The sequence below is a fragment of the Haliotis cracherodii genome, unplaced genomic scaffold, assembly GCF_022045235.1.
Source record: "Haliotis cracherodii isolate W230 unplaced genomic scaffold, xgHalCrac1.p SCAF_17, whole genome shotgun sequence".
NCBI lineage: Eukaryota > Metazoa > Mollusca > Gastropoda > Lepetellida > Haliotidae > Haliotis > Haliotis cracherodii.
In genome coordinates, this window is record NW_027266272.1 from 7,483,876 (window position 1) to 7,499,107 (window position 15,232).

Sequence of the window (15,232 nt, forward strand, 5' to 3'; positions counted from 1 at the left end):
TAAGTGTGCACAAACGAGTGCGTATTATACGCGAATAAATAAGTCTTGTGTACATTAATCAATCGGAAGGGGTGCTAATTGGGATTGTTCACTTGCCAAAATATTAGCAAATATCGCCGTTGGCGTTTATTATAGCGGCGAGGTTATTACGTCGAATACGGTAACTATACTTTGCATTTATGTCTCAGAAATGACTGTTGATAAGATGGCCTCACTGAACACAATGAATAGCGGAAATACCAACTTGAATATAAAACCAATCAACTATCTATTTCCACATTACGGTTACTGAGAACAATATGTCATCCAAAACTAGAAATTACATAATGGACATCCGGTAGTATTACCATTGCTTGGGTGAGGACTTCCACTTTGATGACATCTACTCCGCAAACAGAATAAACATTGATATAAGCGTTGTTTTTAGGAAAACACTATTGCTTTTTAGGAAGTACGTACTATTGAGCGGTGTGTTTTGCTATTAGTTTTGATAACTTGGCCTGGGGGCGGGGGATCCAATAGCTAAATAGGGCCATAAATTAATCAAATTCTTTTTTACGCAGAAATACGTGGATTGTTATAAAAGCACATATGTCTGTACTGTTAAATCATATTTAAGTAGATAGTGAGAAAGTTTCAACATTCCGTCCATATGTATAATTTGAAATGCGACTGGAAAAATCTCAGCTCTCTTTTATGATTAAAACCCACATTAGCTCCAGTACATATAGTATGCTCCAATATGTTTCATAAATTGTTTTTAAATATGACATTGCATAAATAACTAAATTGTGTATACATTTGCTTGGTCTCGTCGCTATATGGCTGAAATAATGCCGATGCGACGTTAAATTTTAACTCACTCACTCACTCCCTGTTGTCTGGAACCGTTCCCTCAGTCTGTGAATGACAGACGGTGACACTTGAAGACGACGGGCCACATTCCTTATGGATGCACCATCTTGTAGCCACGCTATGGCCCTACTCCTGTCCTGAATGCTTAACGGTCTTCGCTGGGGCATGTTTAAGGAAATGTAACTTCACAGTGTCTGAAGCTTCTTTATAAAGAAAAGTTGCCACCAACTGCATGGGAATTCTGACTTTCACGTGCACTAGGTTGTTGTGTTTTGGCGTTTGAATCTGACATGGCGAGGGAGTCTTTCTGCAAACAAGTTCTTTCCTGTTTTAGCATTTAATCAATTTGACCAAATTCTTAAAAAAATGAAGCACTTGCAAAAATGCATGACTCAACACGTCATTTAAAGTGCCCTCAGTGCACACAAAAAGTTGCATTTAGTGAAGTTCATAAATGACCTAGCCACGTTAAGTTTCATACATGCCTATGAAATTTAGGGGTGTTTCCATACTTTTTTGTGTAGTATATTTTGGCTGATTGTTATCAGATGACTTTGTTGGAGAGATAGATTTGGTGAGGACAGGCTGATCAGAAAGAATCCAAGACAAATCTGTCTGACATTGGATAGAAGAAGTAGAGACGGGTTGAGAGACAGCTGCGGAATGATTCAAGGTTGAGGGAGTTGTGGACTGGTTTTTAACCAGCTTTTTGCGTCAAGGTATGACATGTTTTGTTTGCATTTGACTTTCATTAGTTTTTATTCTGTCTGCCACACAGGGCAGGACTTCGACGAAGCAACATGGTCATTGTCACAGTTAGCACACTTGATCTCTTATACACAACTGGTGCCATCATGATCACCTCCAAAGCGATAACAAATCACCGCGTAGGTCCGTGGCCAAAGTGTTGACAACTGAAGCATCGGAGTGGATTGGGGACATACACTTCCACTCCGATGTTGTTATAGCCTGCTTTAATAGTTTGTGGAAGAGATGCACGTGCAAAGGTCAACAAATAGGTATTTGTGTTTTGCCGGCTGTTCTCTTTCTTTACAGTAAAACGTTTAACAGCCGTGACAGCCTGATTCTCCAACTCTGCAGTGATTTCATCTTCTGACATATTGGCCAGACAACGAGGGCTGTCTCGAATAATGCCTCTGCAGGAGTTTAATGACATGTGTGCGGACACAGCAACCTCAACATTAGCAAATGTACTGATCGACAAAAGATTAAGAGATTGCTGTCTCCGCAAACATTCCACCAGGAGGGAACCACTACGGAGACGAGTGACATTCTAAACCTCGCCACAAATCCAAGAAACAGCTTTTGAAATGGCAAAAGGATTGAGTTTAATGGGTAGTTGATCCTTAGCCTCAACGACTAGGAATCTAGCCCACGAATATATATTTTGAGAAACATTGTCTGTTGAATTATCAAATTCAAGTCTCCTCTTTTTTTCCTTTCGATTTGAACCAGGTTGTTGAACACCTTTCTTGACTCAATTGGAATATTATTTAAGCATTAGACCTCAGTAATCTATTGCTAAAATACAAGCCAAAACTGCTTCATACGCATTTCCATCATAATACCATTTTTTATAAAGTGATAAACCTCCCCTTTTTTCAAAAACAACTATTTTTGTTTTCGATAGATTGACTGGCATTTCCCATTTAAAACAGTCATCATGTAAGATATTCAACTTCGTTTGTACGTTGTTGACAGTATTTCCAAACACAATAAGGTCTTCCGTTAATAGAAGTAGCAAACTATGAAAATATTCCGGATGTAACTTAACACCAGAACGACAATTTTGTTCCATTTTATAACCAATTCGTTTATGAAAAAAATGAAACAAAAAGGGACAAAGCATACACCCTTGACTCACACCCATTAAGCAACAAACATACCAGATACTCTGTTGTTTGAACGAACACAAGCTTTTACATTACTGTACAAGGATTGTAACATTTTACCCATTTTTGCACTCAAACCATGTTTGTACAATGGTTTCAACAGATGTCGTCAATGCCAGCTGATTTATTATGTTTCTAGGCACTGTTGCTTTCAAAAAGTTCGGATCTGGTGATTGTGGATTCTAAAATGTCAATTGTCAGTTCTTGCACATAACCATGACCTGTCACTATGTCCTCCACCTCACCAAGATTATCCCGAATACCCATTGGTTCAGAATTTAGCGACGAGAAAAAGTCCCCCAGTCTTGTATATCAATAGGGTTGTGTCGTTGCGGTCGTCGAGGCACACGTTTTATAATGTCCCAGAAACGTTTAGAGTCTACCGCTGCTACATTTTCTAGGTCACTCTCTTTACATTGTGCAAACTGGTCCTTCTTGATTCCACACAGTTATCTGTATCCATTGCAAGCTTTGTTTCATCTGATAAGGAATGCGTTATCTTTAGTTATTTCTGAACGCATTTACATAATGGCACCGTTAATGTTTTTTACAGAGTCATTCATCATCATCGGGGAACATGTCACTCGATGCCAAACCATAATCTATCACACTACACCCTTAATACCCAACAGGAGGCACGTGTGGCCCAGTCGTCTAAGGCGCCGCGATTCGCTGTGCAGAGTTGCGTCCCTTGGGCACGCCAGAAACCTGTGATTGTAGGTTCGAATCCCGGTTCGTCCCGGTGATGTTTCTAGGTTTGTCAGCACCATACCCGTACTTGTGTGTTTCACCGAAGTGGTAAACGTCTGAGGCCTGCGTCACTTCGGGCTTTCCTCCCACAATAAGCTGACACGCCGTGTTATATACGGAATACTGTTAAAAATGGCGTTAAACCAAACTCACGCACTCCCTTTATGCCCAATAAATGTTCAGTCACCGATTGATAGTCTTTTACAAATCTCCCATTTACAATATGTATGTTCAGAGTTGAACACATTTCCAAAAGAGTTTTTCCAAAGTAATTTATCACAAGAATATCTTTCCGTCTCAAATTGTGTAAAAACATCTATTAAAGTAATTATTACTTTCAAAATGGTGAATAACATCGTCCTCCACATAGTCCCGCGTCACAGCGGTTCTACTGTTCACGTACAATGGACCTGTGAAGATCCGGGGTAGAATAGGTCTTCAGCAAACCATTCGTGCCGTAAAAGTCGACTATGCTTGTCGTAAGAGGTGACTAACGGGATCGGGTGGTCAGACTAGCTGACTTGGTTGATGCATGTCATCATATCCCAAATGCGTGGATCGATGCTCATGATGTCGACCACTGGATTGTCTCCATGTACAGACCACCGTCATGTAGCTGGAATATAGCTGAGTGCGGTGTTAGACAACAGGCAAACAAACAAACAAACAAATCCAAGTACAATGATAGAGACAACAACATCTCTACCCCATTTTGTCTGTCTTTGTTAGTATTACCAGGTCGATCCCTCCGGCTGAATATATGTAAACACACATAATGTAGCTCTACTGTAACCAAACATACGTTTATCCAACAGAATAGTAATAGCATGTTTTCTGTATCGTAAATCAACACGTCTTACCAGTGAATATTTTATAAAAGGTATTCGTCCCGAATTCCTCCCGAAAGTGGACCTTTTTTGGCTGGTAAACAAAAAGGTTTATATTCTGTAAAAATGTCACAAAAGTAATTTTCTATTGACCAATTTTTCAAATAAAGCAACAATGTCAAGTTCAGATACAAAAGAAACAAAGCCAATGTCGAACAGTTTGATGGTTAAATCTTCTATATTCCTTGCAATGTCCTTGCTTTTGCATAACCTTCGACTTCGGTGGCAGCACCCGCTCCTGACCTACAGCTGACGATGTTCCACTTGAGTCGTGATCTGCGACTGGAGCCGACAACTGATGCTCATCACCTTCCAGAGTAGAGTGAGTGAGTGAGTGAGTATGGTTTTATGCCGCTTTTAGCAATATTCCAGCAATATCACGGCTGGGGACACCAGAAATGGGCTTCACACATTGTACCCATGTCGGGAATCGAACCCGGGTCTTCGGCGTGACGAGCGAATGCTTTAACCACTAGGCTACCCGACCGCCCCTCCAGATTAGAAGCTTGCATGTCCCCAGTAACGAGCCTGCCATTTTTATAATAGCACCTCTTGTTCTCAGAGCTAAGCAAAGTCAGTTTCTCATGCTGTCTCTTATTTCAAATTGCAAACCGAGCAAATACAATAAAAAACGTGAACATATTGTTACGTCTATTTTGACATTTTTCATTTTTGGTATATTAATTTTCTATTCAAAGAAATTCATTTAGTTCTTTTTACTACATTTTGGTATTTTCTTTTTTTTCCTGGTTACAAATCCGTGTCAGAATGCTCAGGGTATCTTCCTGATTTTAAAGGTACTTCCTCTCATTCAATGTTCTCTCAAGACAGACATGTTGTAAGTGTTCAAAAGGAAATCAAAGAAGATTTAAAAGGAATCCCAAAGAATTCATTAGGGGGGTGGAAAATCCACAGTATTTGTAAGTTTTTATTTTGTCATTTATATACTGAACAGCATTGAAAACGCACCACCATGAAAATGGATGTATTTTTATCCGGGCTTAATTCATATGAAAATATATAAGTGAATGAGTAATACACGACGTTCTCGACGAAGCATGAAGAAGAACAGCTCGTCTAAACACATTCCTATTTTTTTTGTGAGCGAAATCGCCAAAACGCATCAAATTGCGTGCACATCGTGGAAAACGTGTCTTGTTTCACGGGAAGCATGCAGAATAGGGCTATAAAAGACATACTTTGAAAAGTCACATCACTTGTTGTTGCAGACGTAAAGGGTACTGACACAAGAAATGCCAAGATTAACAGCAGAATAACGTGAACGTGCCTTGGGCATGCTTCAAGTTGGTACGTCAAGGAGAGTCGTTGCACAAGCAGGTACCAGCAGACAAGAACCACCAGACATCGACCAAGTCCGGGTCAACGTCGTGTAACTACACCACGTCAGGATCGCCATATTGTTCGTCGGCATTTTCGTGATCGTACACTTCCGGCTACCAGGACTGCAGCAACCGTAAAAGGCCGACGGGGTTGATCAGCGCTGACACCGTACGTCGACGTAGTACTCGGCGTCCATAAGTTGGACCCATACTCACTGATCGACATCGAAATGAACGTCTGCGTTGGGCCAAAAGGCATCGTCATTGGAGATTGCGGCAGTGGCATGATGTGCTGTTCTCTGAAGAGTCCCGTTTTCATTGTCGTGGAAGAGTTAATGCCCTTTACTACAGGAATAACATATTGGCAAATCACGTCATCCAATTCTTTCATCAGCACCAGTAAATGTAATTACTGTGTGGTATTACTGTTTCCTTTGTCGTCTTTCTTAATAATCCATCTCTGTCTGTTCTAATTAAAATCGGACATTGCTCAAGTTGTTTTTGTAATATTTCAAGATTCATTGCTGGTGCGTTTTCAATGCTTTCAGTTTATATTTCAAAATTTATTATTTTATCATAAAATTTCAGTATTTATAAATGTAAACAAAGTATGTTTGTTTATTTAAAGGTAAACGGTTTAATATTTGGGTATAAATTTAAGTCTTTTTTAAAGGGGCATTCTCACTATTACATTGATAATTTAAAGGTAAATTTATTGTATGTTAATTTGATTTATTTTTTATTATTTTGTTTGTTTGTTTACATTTTTACTTATGAGTGTTATTGTTTGTTCATTTTAGCTTGTACCGGTTTAACTGTGTACAGAAATAATGTATTTACCACCCACACATAGCAAAAGGTATCCTATATTTCCAATCAAACTTTGTTTATAAGAATGTTTTACATTAATGGGCGATATGTACGATATTAACCCTTATTGTAAAAAAATATGTTTTTCATTAAGGGTTGTTGGTTGTTACTCTTAATGTAAATGTTCTTACATTAAGGGTCAAAGTCACCACTCTTATCATGCAGTCTCACTGGTCTCCTTTGTTTCTAGTTCAGGTGGGTAAATCATTGGAAGGGAATTGTCAAGTCCATGGATTGTTAAAGATATCAGATCATCGATACATCTGAATCTAAATTTTAACATCTTGGTAAATGAACCTTGTTTCGACTTTGCCAATCCGAGCAGAAATTGAATATGCATACAGAAACAGATCAGCATGAATGGAATACAATGGGTGCCCATGTCATCATATCATACAATTTAGTAAATAATTATACAATTAATAATACAAAGTGATCATTTTGAAAAAGCAGTAACCTTTCTGTTTTGTTAACTGTCATAGCACACGCTGTGCGTATATTGCATAATATTTTAATCAGATCTCGTGCACATAAATGCTGCGGATTGGTGACAGTAGTTTGGCTTCGCTGGTTCACAATTGATGATGTTATAACCACATTCCAAACAGAGGTTTGCATCAGTCTGCCGATTTGTTTTAACCGAGGGACAACTGCGCTCTTAGTGTCTGGAATACAGTTGTGACTATAATCTAGTATTTCGACAGATAACCAGGTTTGACACTTTTTATGCATAGCAGCTTCTATATTCTTTGTAACGACGTTTCCGGGCTACTTTGTGCCCATTCATCAGATAATTACTGAAGTAATACTGAGTTGATAGGGTAGTATAAAATGTAGAAATTATATCCTCAACTTTAAGAAAGTTCAATGTGCCTTATTATATGAGGATTTATTTCTAAACTCCCAGATACCCCACACGATGATGCTAATCACCTGTTAACATTCCTTGTTGATATCGTGTTATTGTGACATAATGTTGATATTTGATTGAGTGAGTTGGGTTCAGCTCAGTATTGAACAGTATCTCAATTATGTCACGGCGTGTCAGCTTAAAGTGGGTGAAAATCCTGAAGTGATGTATTCTCAGATGTCTACCACTTTGGTGAAACTCACGAGTACGGGTGTTGGTTAACCTAGAAACATAATTGGGGCGAACATGGATTCGAACCCACGATCATAGGTTTCTGGAATGCTTAAGAAACGCAACTCTTCGGCGCCCGTGCCCCCATGATATCGGAAAAGACACATTTTTGTTTAATGGATTTCCATGATCAAAAACAACACTTGAAATTGCACTTTCAGAAAAGTGTGACTTTATTTGGAGTCTACAGTGTCATATATGATCCAGTTTGAGTTGACCGTAAATGTTCTATCGGCCATTAGAAAAAGAGTACAAGCTTTCGGTATAAGACAAAATACTGATTGTCACGTCATTAATTTTTCTACTCTTTGACATACTTGAAGCATATTTCATAAAGCTATTTCTGCAAGATGATCAGATGAATATGAAGAAAATGCTGTCGGTGCCTCCCGGTCATATGTAGAAGTATTGTGTAAATACATTGATACTGTATGTCATTGAAAACATCGATTACATAGATACATTTATTTGTTATTTGGTTTGTTTTTACATGTATAGTTCAGACATAATGGGATTCATTGTGAAAGCCTATGGCTAACATCACAAAGGCAAAAGGTAGCAATAGGTAAAGTGTGTGAGATGTCCAACATCTTCATATTGATATCCATTCTCACCTGAAAATATACTTCAAATTTCTTGTACTTTGATTACATAGGTGATGGAAGTCTGTATCTGTAATAAAATATGACATTAAACCATGTTTTAGACGAACTTCTGTTGATTTGCCTAGCATACATTGTATTGAACAAAATTAATTTATGGTGTGTATGTGATTAGTACCATTAAGAACATAATTACCAGTCAGAACATCATACTCATTGCATTTTGTGAAGTGGATCTCTTTGTTCGCGTAAAGAAATTGTTTTTCATAATTTATCTTGAACGCGACCATAATTATGCATGTTGATCTTGGATATGTGGAATACCCTGAGTAGACCCGTCTGCTAGAACTAGAAATTTAGGATACCAGTGAGGCAGCCTCATGTGTTCAACATTTAGATTTATGCTTAAAGATTCAGAGTGATAACACACTCTCCACAAGACTGTATGGCAAGCGGGATGACTTTCCCTTTATGTCTAGCAATATTCCTGCAACTCCAGATTTAGTGTTTACATTTAACAACTTTTTAGATACAATTGAGCATGCTCTTTCTACCAAAATTTCATGGAGCGTAATGCGACTCTTGCTCAGAAGTTGTTTAATCAAGGATACAACATTCAAGGCCTCACTAAAGCTTTCAAAATGTGTTATAGTAGACATGTAGTGGACATTTCCAAATTTGACGAATCAGTGACAAAAATTATGTCCGATACTATTCCCTATTTCCATGTGTTCGCATGTTTTTTAGGTAAATAGTTGACTTGCCTTTTCGTGTGTTTTTGACGGCTGCCCCCGGTGGAAAAGGATACGACCACCTTTTTTGCAAATACCTATATCATCACTATTTGATAGTGATTCATAAACACATTCTCATGAAATAGTCGAAATCGTACAATCCACTTTTCTTTTGGTAGACATTTCTAATGACGTGGAAAGAGCTTTTTCTATAATGGCACCGAGGGGCCAGTAAGATACATATCCAAATATTAAATACAAATGATGCAACACACGGTTGAACATGACACTTGCAGACTGAACTAACATTGAAAACCTATAGGCAATATCTTTCAAATGAAAACCATTTCGCAGTCTACATTGCACGAAGAATAATTGAGTCCTTTTATATCTTTCCCTATCTCAGTGTAGTGAACAGGATAGGCATCTCTGTGAAAAAGAAATGTTAAAGGCACAAGAAAGGTTGTAAATGGTAACCCAGTGTAATATAGAAACAAATTCCCGATCTTTGACGCGTTGACAGTTACTAGCTTCATTTTTCCATTTGGTGCCTTTGGTGTCTTAAGGTGTTCAGTCTTGGTCTTGAGTCTTTGATCTTCCTCCTCCAGTTGCTGGCAACTTGATACATAGGCCATCATGTTCCAACAGGAATATACTGAAACAGCATTTCATGTTCTTCAAAACATATACTTATGTAAGTACACCTGAAGTGAATTGCTGATAAATTTTCAGATTAAATATCTATACTAATTAATAATGTCTTTAAGTGTAACATTGTCATCTATGTCAATTATAACTGTAATATTAACTAAAAATATTTCAATTTAATGTATACTAAACAAGCTGAAATTACAATAATACAAAGATCGATAAAACTAAGCAGTTGTTTCTGCATGTGGTATTACAGCTAATGATGTTAATCATTGGACTGTCTGGTCAAGACTCGATTATTTACAGACCGCAGTCATATAGCTGGAATATTGCTGAGTGCGGCGTTAAACAACAAACAAACAACATTCAGATTCAGGGTCAGCTATTTGTTACAGTATACTGTCTCTGAGTAGGGTATTCATGTTAAACTGCGGCATGGTATCTCAGTGAGCTAGCACTATAAAACGACATCAGTCCAGACTAGTACAAGCAGCCACACACACACACACACACACACACACACACGTACAGGCACGACGCTATATAAGTGCAATTACCTTGGACGCGACATTAAAAAAACCATTTCACCTCACCTCACCTCACCTACTTGTTTTGGTATTGAGTGGGTACTTGGAGTAATTAATACTTTACGTTTTTGTAAAACATCAGTTTTGTTTTTCATATTTGGTAATGTGGGTTATAAAAACTGTGCTTAGATTTTCCCTATATGTTGTTATCCGTTCTGTGGTATAGTCATTTCATAACCCACCTTTTGATATCTCGGCCAGGTGCCATCGGCCTATTAATCAAGACCCGTGAAGATTCCGGTGTAGTATAGGTCTTCAGCAACCCATACTTGCCGTAAAAGGCGACTGTGCTTGTCGTAAAAGGCGACTAACGGGATCTGGTGGTCAGGCTCGCTGACTTGGTTGATCCCAATTGCGTGGATCGATGCTCATGCTGTCAATCACTGGATTGTCTGGTCCAGACTCGATTATTTACAGACCGCCGTCATATAGCTGGAATATTGCTGAGTGCGGCGTTAAACAACAAACAAAAAACATTCAGATTCAGGGTCAGCTATTTGTTACAGGGGCGCCGTTTTGTAAGTATGTGGTTCACAACAGGAAAGATACATTTTGTGAGTATGTGGTTCAAACAAGGAAAGAGACATTTTGCGAGAGGATATATGCTGACAATGCCAAACAGATGGAACTGATGAACAAATTGGTTGCATTCTATCAAACACATGGTATTTGTACCATTCACAACAACCAAGCTTTAACAGTATCTCCATGATCTATGCAAGCATATGTGTATGTATAAACGTCAGGTATGTACATATGTTAAATGATGGAGGCATTGTTACTATTTGAAGTGAGCTTTGGTATGCTGTGGACCTTGACATTATTGATCACTTCTTACAAAAATGTACTTTTGAGTCAATCCATTTTATGAATATCAAGAAAATTGTATAGTCAGTATATAGTTGCTCAGTTCATGTATGTCAAAAACTTTGACTACATCTTTGAAACTAACTGAATAATGGTGAATGTGAATGAATACCAATTATGGTATGATGATTATGTATTGCATCTCTATCAATTAATAATAGAATGTAATAATTGTATGTTTAGTTTGTCCACTGCATTGCTATTAAGACACTCAAGACAAACAGTTCAATCAAGTACTATTGAATGTTCACGCTGTTGTTTCTATATTGTTAAATGTATTCTTATAATTCTTGGACCCGTAAAGATTCCGGGGTAGAATAGGTCTTCAGCAACCCATACTTGCCGTAAAAGGTGACTATGCTTGTCGTAAAAGGAGACTAACGGGATCGGGTGGTCAGGCTCGCTGACTTGGTTGATGCATGTCATCAATACAAATTGCGTGGATCGATGCTCATTATATTAGTCACTGGACTGTCTGGTCCAGACTCGATTATTTACAGACCGCTGTCATATAGCTGGAATATTGCTGAGTGAGGCTTTAAACAACCAACCAACTAACCCACTTTATAGGACAACACTATTGACAATTGTCCACCGGAACTTAGACAATGGGGCAAGTTCGATCTGCACTGACAAAATTCATCTCTTTTATGTTTCTTTACAATACGTCGCCAGCTGGTCACGGACAATTCCCTTCTCCTGTTTCATAACCACATATGCCGCTGACTCAAAACCCGATATTGACCCCCTCATTCAAGAATAATTATGCTGTTATAGTCACAATCCTTGTTAATAACCGGTACGAAATCTTATCTTGTTACTTGTTGTCATGTACTTGTACGTGAAAATTCTCACCTTCGAGCAGACGTAAGTTTCGTGAACGGGTGTGTTGACATAAGCTGACCATGAGGCCTGCCGCACACCTTGATCCATCGCAAATACTTCTCTCGCGACCGTTTTGGTTTGTGGATATGTGTGAATCGAACCCCAGCAATACGCAACGGACATCTGAAGCAAAGCACTTCTCCGACATTGTTGACTCCAGAAATAAGTCTGACAAATCTGCAAAGAGCGCTCGGCCTTCTTAATGGCTCAAACTGACCGCATGCGCAAGTTTTGTTTGACAGACTAGATCGGTCTATTGCATGGATCGATGCTCGTGATATCAATCACTGGACTGACTGGTCCAGGTTTGATTATTTACAGACTGCCGTCGATCATATAACTGGAATATTGCTGAGTGCGGCGTTAAACAATAAACAAACAAACAAAAATTATCAATAGCACCTATGCGTTTAACTCATGCTGTTATAAACATAAGAAAATGGAAACACATTGTAACAAATCAAGCTAGTGATAACTGCAATGATAGAGGTTCATCATGTATATTTAGTTTGTGACAGAACTATTAGCTAGAAAGGAATTAATAGAGAAAGGACATTTCATATTTATCATCAGAATGTATCCGGACATTTCATATTTATCAAAGATTAGTTAATGAATAAGAAGAGAGGTAACACACTTTTCATTTGTAGAATCAACAAGTGACTTACAAAGTCAATAGAGAGATGCTAAATTTGGCACGTAGGTTTTGATATTTTTCCGATTACGACACACCATGGTCAGATCTAACTTGCATCCTATCAAAGTGAAGCATTGTTACATGTGACAAAGAAAGGTGAGACTCGAACATGTTAAATAGATACGTTCAGCACTAGCTGAGGGTGCGCGGATTTAGCACTGACCGAGGCAGATCGAAAGTACTCTGTTTGTCCAGTCAATGACGAGTCTAGCCTTTGTTATGTAGAAGTTGTATTTTGAAGATGGACTGGAGCGTTATTTAAAGTATGTGAGTATAAACCGTATGTTCAAGGGCCGGTGTATGAATGTTGATGGAGAGAGTTCGGAGTAAGAATCGATAGACCAATCACTCCTTGACTAAGATGACCCGATTCTGACCAAGCGAGTTGCTAAGTCTTGGCTCACCTTGCCTATGACGACACGGAACGACAATAACATAGGTAACTGCAGTAGGGCTCAGTTAACCCCAAAACGCAGTTATGACAATACTCGTCGGGATCGGATGGTCAGGCTCGCAGACATGGTTGATGTATGACATCGTGTTCCAATTGCCTAGGTCAATAATATCAAGCACTTGATTGTCTTGTCAAAACTCGATTATTTACCGTGATACAGCGTTTAATAACAAACCAACAACAATTTATGCTTTCGATCTTTTCCAAAGTATGTTTCATCAACGTTTGCAGTAGAAAGCAAGAATCATTTCCAGCATGGACACATGCTCTTTGGTTGTGTCTTAAAAAGAACCAATTTGTTAATCTATATAGCAAGGCATTCGCTGGCTTTTTCACTAAGCGGTCTTAACGTTGTTATTATTAAAGTGTCTAAGCAAACGATTCTTACCTATGTCTGTTCTCGAAGCTGTCTTTGCGCTAAGAAGCTTACGATGGGTAAGATGGCGGACAATTGATGTCGTGTTTAAGAAACGATTCGACAGTATATGTTTACTCCATCATTTCTGACGGTAAAACCAAGTATTTTTCCACTAGTACTTTCAAATATAGAAGGTACTTGCATTTCTATTTTATTAAATAGCTATATATATGTTATATATTGTCAACTTATTATTGAAATGCCCAAGTTGTTATGAATTGTTTAGTTTTAGTTTTATTCAAAACCTGAAATAAATTACATTTCTTTGCAAAATAATGGGAGGTTCATCATAAGCAGCCAGAATATGATACACAGGGGAAGTGTGTGTTGGTTACTTTCAGTATACTAGGGAGGAAATCACATAGGGGTCATGGTTGTCGTTGTCCCAAACAACCTTAGCGCTACGACTGTCGTAAGTCTATGTTGAGGTATGGGAGTTACGATTGCCTTAGCGTCAAGATCGCTTTGTACAACGGCACTATGGGGTGACAGGGAATGAACTAAAACCAATATTGTTTATATTCTTTAAAACACACCTGACTTGATCAGACAAAATTGTTTTATTGTAAAGTAATTTGACGAATAATGACTTGTTTTATTGGCATTCCTAAGAAGATGACGGATGAAAAAGTAGACACATCCTTATACAGCAAGTTCAGCCTTGTTTGACAACGGTATAAGGATCTATACCATAACGTTGCCATTACAGTAAAGTTGTTATCCATAAATTGTGTCTACTTTGAACAATGAAAATAAAGGAAGACACTATGTCCTCGAGTTAACAAAAGTTCAAATGTGAAACGTGGGCATAATTCCCATTGGTAGAAAGCGTAACCTTAAACAGAGGAAACGGAATATGAATAAACTCATTCTGTCACAGCCAGCTGTTACCCAAAGTCTGGCTGCCCCACACGACAAGTTTGTAGTTGTACCCACTGACAAGGCCTCAAATAACATAACCATTATATGTACGCATCACTACATTAATTATTTCATCAAAGAACTTGGTTTAAATGACATTTCAGATAATGATATATAATCCTTAATACAATCAAGGAAGGACTTTATTTATATTCACAGGAAGTACTTGAGACAAGTGGAATTAATATCATGTTGAATCTAAAAACTTCAAAAGTTGTGCCTGAAGTTTTGCAATCTCAGAAAAGAACGAAGTTCCAACATGTCAAAACATTTGATTTTTCAACTTTGTACACCACTATCCCACATGACAAACTAAAGGTAAAACATCGTTTCTTAGTCCCTTGGGATTTTGTTACCACAAATACAGTTACGTATCTATACTCAGCGGTTTAGGGCAATTTGTCAAAAATGAAAGCAAAAGCCATCTGAAGTTAAGTTGCGAGAAAACAAAATGAGATTGCTGGACTTCCTCATTCAATAAACAAAATATAATTTTCGGCGGTAAAACGTTTAGGCAAGAAGTAGGCACCCCCATGGGCACCAATTGTGTTCCCCGTCTTACGGATCTGTTTTTTATGTATATGAATCAGAATTTCTGCTGAGATTTGCAAAGTCAAAACAAGGTAAATTGGTTTAACTTAAGCTTCAAGTATATTAATG